The 9,848-nt window shown below is 41.0% G+C and overlaps 1 pseudogene; it reads left to right on the top strand.

Moving 5' to 3' along the window:
* Positions 1-5,409: 5,409 nt before the first annotated feature.
* The window catches only part of LOC123960525, a 6,607-nt pseudogene continuing 2,168 nt past the window's right edge, over positions 5,410-9,848 (top strand).

Genomic DNA, 9,848 nt, shown 5'->3' with positions numbered 1-9,848 from the left:
AAAAGAGGTCTTTGGACCACTGAGAAACAGACCAGTTCTTTTTTCCTTTAGCCCAGGTAAGACGCTTCTGTCTTGTTGTTCAGGAGCGGCTTGACAAGAGGAATACGACTTTTGAAGCCCATGTCCAGGACACGTCTGTGTGTGGTGGCTCTTGATGCAGTAACTCCAGCCTCAGTCCACTCCTTGTGAAGCTCCCCCACACATTTGAATGGCCTTTTCCTGACAATCCTCTCCAGGCTACGGTCATCCCTGCTGCTTGGGCACCTTTTTCTTCCACTTAACTTTCTATTAATGTGCCTTGATACAGCACTTTGAGAACATCCAACTTCTTTTGCAATTACCTTTTGAGGTAAAAGGTAATGATGGTTTTCTGCACAACTGTCAGGTCAGCAGTCTTCTTCCACTAAACCAGACTGAGAGACCAATTAAAGGCTCAGGAACCCTTTGCAGGTGTTTTGGATTAATTAGCTGATAAGAGTGGGACACTTTGAGCCTACAATACTGAACCTTTTCACAGTATTCTAATTTTCTGAGGTTTTGAATTTGGGGTTTTCATAAGCTGTACGCAATAATCATCGAAATTATATCAAATAAAGGATAAATATCTCACTTTGCATGTAATGAGTCTATATAATATATTATTTTCACCTTTTAAATTGAATTACTGAAATAAATGAACTTTTGCACGATATGCTAATTCTTCGAGTGTCACCTGTATTATTACTGTTTTGGAAATGGTAATCCCACTACTAGTTACAGGGAAAGTAATAATATTACAGTAAAGGGGATCACAACGTTGGCGGTACAGCAAACTGGGTGCAGAATGAGGTGAGCCCGTCCAATACCAACGCTTTCAGAAAAAGTGACAAAACTTCGTTATTTGGCGCCAAAGGTACCCTTCAGCGTCCCTATGAGACACATCAGGGGCGTCTCACAGAGACGCTTCCGGGTGCGCAAACCGGAAGTGCTAGCTAGCTAGCTACATTCGTGTTAAAGGTGTTGACAGCCCCCCGAAGCCCTTTTCCCTTACCACAACCATCAGAAATATTAGTACCTAAACCTAAGTCACTGATTTTATGCATGCCAACCCTACAGCTGTGCACATCGGCCGTATTGCTGGGACATAGCAAACGACGGCATTTCATACGGACGCTAAAGGGTACCTTTAGCGCAAAATACTTACGCTTTGTCACACTGTCTGAAAGCGTCAGTTATGACGCATTGAGATGAGAACGCATTGAGGGTTAAGTCACAGAGTTATTAAGGCAGTTCTGAAGGGCACAAGGGGTCCAGCCCGGTAAGGTGTACCTAATAAAGTGGCCAGTGAGTGTATATGTATTTATATATAAAAATACATGGATTACATTTATCAATTAAAAAAATGCAAGTGAGTAAACAGGAGAATAAGCTAAATCAAATCAATATGTGGTGTGACCACCCTTTGACTTCAAAACATCATCAATTATTTTAGGTACCCTTGCACAAAGTCAGGGATTTTGTAGGCATATCCTAGGGTGTATGATTAAACAATTAAACATAATGATGCTTAATGATACAGTGGATAAGACGGATGCCTTTGGTGTTAGACCTCTGACATGTATAATTGTAAGTTGCTTTGGATAAAAGCTAAATGAATAAATGCAAATGTAATAAACCATTCTAAATGTACATCTTTCACAGGTGTGGTCTTTGTTAGTGAAAAACTGGTCAACTGTTAAGTTGCTCTGAAAAAACATTTTGGTGTGTCGATAAGTGTTTTAAAATATTATTGTTCTTCCTTTATGTTCTTAAATGCAGCATTTGATCTTCAGTTGAATTGGTCTCTGGTGTTTCCAGCAGAGTGACATCATGGCGTCTGCAGCATCAGGTGAGTCCAGTCAGACTGTGTTAGTCTGGATAACACTCTTCTCTCTCTTATACAGATAATAAAAAAGCTGCGTCCTCAGATTTAAATCAGGTCTGTAAATCCCGGATTAAACTCAGCTGATTGGTCAGTCTTATTTTAATCTAACAAAACACTAAATATGAGAATCAATAACATCTGTAGCTCAGTGACAGAACAGACAGAGATAAGCACTTCACACAGAGATACAGTTTCTTCATCATAACTTTAAATATAATCATGATTTCTGTGTAGCCTTAGTGATACACTGATGACTTGTATTTATTCTCCTTTATTGGCTTGAGTTTTGTGCCCTACAGCTACATACAGCATTTTCAATTGTTTCTCTTTTTGTTTTACTGCCAAACAGCACAGAACCAATATATTCCTACAGGGTGGCAACAAAACAAAGTTTGATGGATTTATGACAAAAGCTGTTTTAATATTATAACCATATAATATTTTCATACTATTAATTCACTATTGCTATAAAAACTTGACTTAAAATTGTATAGGTAACTCCTTGTTGTACTTTCTGCAATACAAAAACGTTCACAGACCTGGAAGACAACCAGATGGGTGCTGACCTGTAGGACCTTCTATCTTCTCAGAATTACTTCTCTTTGCTTCTTTGACCTCCCTTGTCAGAATGTTCTTGGCTGATTATACAGGATTCTGTCCCCAATTCTGTACGCCTTCTTCTTGGTCGACGATTCCTCTTGAGTTTTGCTGTAAACCAGGGTTTATAATTGTTGTGTGTGCAGAAGGTTTTAGTCAGCACACACAAACACTGATGTAAAATGTCACAGTGTCAGAAGTTTCAGGTCTCCAATCAGTAGGCTACAGTCAAAGCAGGCCTCTAATTCCAGCTTTGGCAGGTGTGGACTGGCCATCAGGAAGTTTAGGAAGACGGCCTGTGATCAAAGAGTTTTTCTTTTTCTTATGATCTGTCACTGCGCTGGTCAACTGGCCGGTCAGCTGCAGCAGAACGCTGTCTGTGTGTCTATCAGACAAACAATAATTTCAATATTGAGGGGGGATACGAGCGACCCCTCCCAACTCGGACTGATCCTCATTTTAGCTAAAATCTGATTGGCTCAAAGGCGCTGATCAAAGGACTTTACTTTCCAGCGTGTTTGTGTGACAAAAGAGATGGTGAATATAGCAAAAAGGAAAAAAAGAGGAAAAAGAAATGGGTAGTTCTGACAAAAAGAGCTAAGAAGAAATATATGTTGGCACAAGACGCCAAATTAACAGACTTTTTCGGTAGTGGACAGGTTGCGCAGGAGACAGGTGCATGATTAGTAGCCTAGTGTAGCCTATTTATTGTACACTAAAATGATTTACATATGAATTTAGGCATCTATTACATATTTAGCTCTATGGCAAATACCACACAGAGCTTCTGCTTCTCTGACTAAAAACTCAAAGATAGTCTTAGGCTTAATAAAAATCAGTGGTATAGTTTGAGCAGTGGGAAGTCTAATGTTTAAAAGCTGTTTTCTGGTAAATGTGATGGCATAAAAAGTAATAGAGTGCACAGTACTCATCTGTGGCACCATCTTAGATTGTCCATGGCTAATGGATGGATAGCATGAATAATATACAAAAAATTATCAATCAATTTTATATTTATCAATTATTCCCGATAATGTACGGGTAGATACACTTTAGAAAGTTTTACATAACTGTAACACGAAACTTGAATCGGCACACCCAGATAGTGCATATAAATGGTGCATACGCACAAAAGACGGCATATGCCACTTTTTAAGCACACTTTTTTGGGGACGTTTTTGGTGGATTAAAAAAAATACTTGACTCCAAGCGTAATGAAATATAACATTAATAAAACAAACAAAAGCTGTCCTTAAACAAATAGACACACCTGTTTGATTGTTTAAAAAAAAACATGATTTAAGATAATTCATTAAAAATTATAGGTAACACTTTCTATGAAGGTCATTGCTATAATGACTTATGCATATATTTATAACACGATATAATGCGTCCATAAGACTTTATAACAGTTGTTATAATAACTTACAAACATGCATTAGGCGCTATAGCAAAGTTCATAATGTATTATGACCTTTTGATTTAATATTTTATAACTAATAGTGATACCAGTTTATATCAATGTGCGGCAAGAATCTCCGGCCATGTTCCATAACACATTATAACCACCGACTCTGCCTCGTTATGAATACACTTTAGTCACCATTTAGAGCATTTTGCAGTTTAGCACAAAAACACAACATAATTAGATCAAGGACACCCATTCTCAGGGTGGTGAAAGATCAACATCATGTAAGAAGAGGCTCAGATGTTGTCACAGATGAATGGCGAGCCTATGGACAGGCCCTAACAGATACAGTGGACAATTAAAGACAACCACTTCACAAAACGTAGCCTATTAAAAGACATTTAAAAGTAATTGAATGGGAATACTGTTAGCTAGCGCTAACTGCCTTCACTTTTCCAGCAGTTGCAGAAACAACAGACTTAACGGACACGTGTGACTTTCACCGTCACGTTTTCGCCGTTCTGCTACTTGCTCTCTCTCTTTAGTTGGCACACACACTCCTTTGCACACAGGGAGCCAAAACAGCGATGAGTGTTGCTGCACGGTGTGTCGGTGAAAATCAATGTCGCAGTCATATTGATGACCGTGTGAAATTTTATTAGCGTGGTCATTCATTCAGCAGCGGCGAAATGCGTTGAATAAAACACTGATCTCAGACCAGTAACAGAGATCACGGGTGTTAGGTGCATCCCTCCGACCGTGAACATTATAGTATAGTCCACTAACTTATACAGTCTATGATAGTACAGTGTACTTCTTTGCAATGCGGACGTGGAAGATTCTGAATTGATTATGAATGAGAGAGCGCGAGCAGCAGAACGTGGCGGTGAAAGTTAACGAAGGAAAATATTTAAGTTACTTCGTAAGTTGTCAGTCTGGCAGAACATGTGCAGTGTAGGTCACAGTGTGTCCGTTAAGTCTGTTGTTTCCGCAATTGATGGAAAAGTGAAGGCAGGTCTCAGATGTGAATGGGGAGCTTGTGTGTTAAATTTGGTGTTATCGCTCTCACACTCCCTCATACTGGTCACTGGAAGTTCAACATGGCACCTCATGGCAAAGAACTCTCTGAGGATCTGAAAAAAGAACGATTGCTCCACATAAAGATGGCCTAAGCTATAAGAAGACTGCCAAGACCCAGAAACTGAGCTGCAGCACTGTGGCCAAGACCATACAGTGGTTCAACAGGACTGGTTCCACTCAGAACAGGCCTCGCCATGGTCGACCAAAGCTCTCAGTGCACGTGCTCAGCGTCACATCCAGAGGTTTTCTTTGGGAAATAGACATATGAGTGCTGCCAGCTTTGCTGCAGAGGTTGAAGGGGTGGGGGGGGGTCAGCCTGTCAGTGCTCAGACAATACGCTGCACACTGCATCAAATTGGTCTGCATGGCTGTCGTCCCAGCAGTAAGCCTCTTCTAAAGATGATGCACAAGAAAGCCCGCTTCAGTTTGCTGAAGACCAGCAGAGTAAAGACATGGATTACTGGAACCTGATGAGACCAAGATAAACGTATTTGGTTCATATGGTGTCAAGCGTGTGTGACGGCAACCGGGTGAGGAGGACAAAGACAAGTGTGTCTTGCCTACAGTCAAGCGTGGTGGTGGGAGTGTCCTGGTCTGAGGCTGCATGAGTGCTGCTGGCAGTGGGGAGCTACAGTTCACTGAGGGAACCATAAAAGCCAACATGTACTGTGACAGACTGAAGCAGAGTATGATCCCCTCCCTTCAGAGACTGGGCCAGAGGACAGTATTCCAACATGACCCCTCATGGCAAAGACCCCAACCACACCTCCAAGACGACCACTGCCTCGCTAAAGAAGCTGAGGGTAAAGGTGATGGACAAGGGCAATCTGTGAAGCTCTGGTGAACTCCATGCCCAAGACGGTTAAGGCAGTGCTGGAAAATAATTGTGGCCACCAACCAAATGTCCAAATTGGGCCATTTGGTCATTGGTCAGTGTTGTATAATATTCAACACGGACAGAACTGCGGTAAAGTGAGCTGTCAGCCATCCGCACCTAAATTTGGAGTGCAAACGTATTCAATGGTAAATGCAGTGAGCAGAGCGAGCTGAAAGGCAGGGTCAGCGACTTAATTCTGTTATTTTCTCTTTACAAAGACAATTGTTGCAGTATGAGAGTCTGACCTAAAGAGATGCGATGAAGTCTTAGTTGTCAGCGAGCACCACATACAAATTTATAAAACTGCAGCTTTGGTGAACTAAGCACAAGGATACACATGTGAAAACGTCCACTTTTAAAAATAAGGTGTTAACACAACATATATAAAGTATGGAAATAAGACTAATTGGATTAACAAGAAAAACACTAAAATGTTAGGGAAATTAATTTAGTCTTTGCTTCTGTTTTGCTTTGGTTTTGGCAGGATTTTGTTTCAGATCTGGTCCAAAGTTTTAGAAGAATGTATAGAACATTTGAATAATGACAGTATTATTGTCACAAAAAGGTCTACTATAGATTACATGTGATTAAATAAATAAGTAAACTAATGCTTTGTCCTTTCAGTCACAGATGATCAGCGTCCTCTGAAGCGCAGGAATAGCATTGAGCTCCAGCCTCCTGACAGTGAGTCAAACTAAACTGTGTTATCCTGCTGTATAAGAATAACTTAATTATAAATGAATAAATGCAAGTTTGTGTTTATCTTTTTTCCACCTTTTCTAAATCTCAACAAACAGTGTCTGAGCTGAGGGTTGTTCTGCTGGGGAACAGCTGGTCTGAGAGGAGTTCAGTGGGGAACTTCATCCTGGGAGAGACAAAGTTCAGCACTGAGGAAGAACCAGACGACTGTCTGAGAGAAAGAGGACGGTTAAAGGAGAAAGAAATAGTTCTCATCAACACCCCAGATCTGCTGCATCCCAACATCTCTGAACACAAACTGACAGAACATGTGACAAACTGTGTGAGACTCTCTGATCCTGGACCTCATGTGTTCCTGCTGGTTCTACAGCCTGAAGACTTCACTGAGAAACACAAACTGAGGCTCTGCAGAGTCCTGAAACTCTTCAGTGATCGATCATTTGATCATTCACTGGTTCTGATATCAACACCCAGAGAGGAGAGTCCAGGTTTGATGGAAAAATACATGGAACATCCTCCTCACGTACGTGAAGCAGAAGAACCTTGAACGTTCAGAGCTGTTAACACGCTTGGATAAAATCGTAAAGGAGAACAATGGAGATCATGTCATCTGTAAAGTGTTGAAGGATGCAGGTTCAATCATCCGACCAAAGTCTGAACACATCAAACCAGCTTTAAACCTGGTTCTGTGTGGGAGGAGAGGAGCAGGAAGGACTTCAGCAGCCAAGGCCATTTTAGCTCAGACAGAGTTTCATTCAGTCTCCAACTCATCAGAGTGTGTTAAACATCAGGGAGAGGTGTGTGGACGTTGGGTTTCCCTGGTGGAGCTGCCTGCCTTGTATGGAAAACCTCAGGAGGCAGTGATGGAGGAATCACTCAGGTGTATCTCCCTCTGTGATCCTGAGGGCGTCCATGTCTTCATCCTGGTCCTACCTGTGGGTCCCCTCACTGATGAAGACAAGGGAGAGTTAAAGACCATCCAGAACACATTCAGCTCTCGAGTCGATGACTTCACCATGATTCTGTTCACTGTGGAGTCAGATCCTGCAGCTCCAGCTGTTGTTAACTTTGTAAAGGAAAACAAGGACATCCAGGAGCTCCGTCAGAGCTGTGGAGGAAGATATGTTGTTCTCAACATCAAAGACGAGCAGCAGATCCCAGAGCTGCTGGACATGGTGGAAAAGATGAGAGTTGAAGGATCCAGATGTTTCACAAAGGACATGTTCACCAGGGCTCAGATGGAGAAGGCTGTAGAGCAGGAGAACATTAACACAAGACTTAAAGCTGAACTACATGATCTAAAACATAAAAGTGAGATGGGAACTGATGACAAAGTTCAGAACGTAGAGTGTCTCAGGATGGTGCTGATTGGGAAGACTGGCAGTGGGAAGAGTGCAACAGGAAACACCATTTTGAGCAAAGAACATTTTAAATCTACTGTCAGCTCAAAGTCAGTCACCAAGTTTTGTCAGAAAGTAACAGGAGCGATTGATGGACGGCCTGTCGCTCTAGTTGACACCCCCTGGCTTGTTCGACACGACTCTGTCCAATGATGACGTCCAACTGGAGCTTTTGAAATGCATCAGCATGTTGTCTCCTGGACCTCATGTGTTCTTACTGGTGCTGCAGATCGGTCGATTTACACGGGAGGAAAAAGACTCTGTAGAACTGATCAAGAAGATTTTTGGCAAGAATTCAGGAGATTTCATCATTGTCATATTCACCAGAGGAGATGATCTGAAAAATCAAACATTTAAGAGTTACATAGAAGAAGACTGTGATGACTTTTTGAAAAAGCTGATAAATGACTGTGGAGGAAGATACCAGGTCTTTAATAATAAGGAAAAGACAGACCGCTCACAGGTCAGAGAGTTACTGACCAAGTGCAACAAAATGCTGAATGAAAATGGAGGCAGCTGCTACACCTCAGAGATGTTTAAAGAGGCCGAGGCAGCGATACAGAAGAAAGTGGAGAGGATTCTGAAAGAGAAAGAAGAAGAGATGCTGAGAGAGAAGGAGGAGCTTCAAAGAAAACATGAGGAGGAAATGGAAGCAGTGACGAGAAGAATGGAGGATCAGAGAGCAGAAATTGAACAGGAGAGAAAACAGAGAGCCAAACAACTTCAAGAAATGGAGGAAAACATCAAGAAGGAGTGCGAGGAGAGACAGAAAGAACAGGAAAGGAGAGAAGAAGAGGAAAGGAAGAAGAAAAGGCAAGAAGAAATTCAACAACAGGAGTGGGAACAAAAACATCAACATCTAGAGAAAAAAATAAAGTCAGAATCAGAGGAAAAGGAAACCATTGATAGAAAGCTGGAGCAGAGCAGAGAGGAGATGAGGAAGAAACAAGAGGAGTGGGAGAAGGAGAGGAAAGAGTGGTGGGACAAACGATATCGAGAAGATGAACGGAGACGACACAAGGAGGAAACAAGACTTCAAAAGCTTCAAGAAGAATAGAAGCAGGAAAAAGAAAAATCTGACAACAAGAGAAAAGAAGAAGATCGAATCAGAAGAGAACAGGAGGAGAAGGAGAGAAAAGAATTAGAGGAAAACTATAAGAAAAAACTGGAGGAAATGAAGAAGAAATATGAAGAGGAGGCCAGAAAACAGGCAGAAGAATTCAACGAGTTCAGACAGAAATACACCAAAGACTTTGCAGCCTTAGTAGAGAAACACATGGAGGAAATACAGGAACTGAAGCAAAGACATGAAACACAACTGCAAGAGACAGAAGAGCAGCGTAACAAACAGTACAATCTGTTACAAGAGCTCTCAAGTCACTGTTACCCATAAATGATAACATTAACTTGGATTTTGTGTTTTCTCTTTTCTTTATTCCACTTGTGCAGAACTCACAATGTACACATAAGTGTGTGCGCGCGGTCAAACTGTAAATACAAATAATTCACCTTTAGTTTCCAGTAATGTATCACTTTCCCAAATAAGTTTTCTACAACATAACATCAGCTTAGATGATAAACATTATAAATCAAAGATATTCCGTACAATGCAAATATCACACGTGGTAGACTATGTAGGCATTAAATATTATCACATGTGTGTAATAAAACTATCAATACAGATTTCTAAACAGTCGCTGTATTACAAACACCTATTAAACCTTGTAAATGCTACACATATTGCATATATGTTTAAATAAGCAATTTAAACTAAAATGTCAATCCAAACTAACAAACTAATAGCATTAGGCGTTTAGGCGCTAATCGCGAATGGCGATCTACATAGTGCTTTTATCAATATACTTATAACAACAACATTTGACT

This window comes from Micropterus dolomieu, linkage group LG21, assembly GCF_021292245.1.
Source record: "Micropterus dolomieu isolate WLL.071019.BEF.003 ecotype Adirondacks linkage group LG21, ASM2129224v1, whole genome shotgun sequence".
Taxonomy (NCBI): domain Eukaryota; kingdom Metazoa; phylum Chordata; class Actinopteri; order Centrarchiformes; family Centrarchidae; genus Micropterus; species Micropterus dolomieu.
This window is presented reverse-complemented; position numbering and strand designations above follow the sequence as displayed.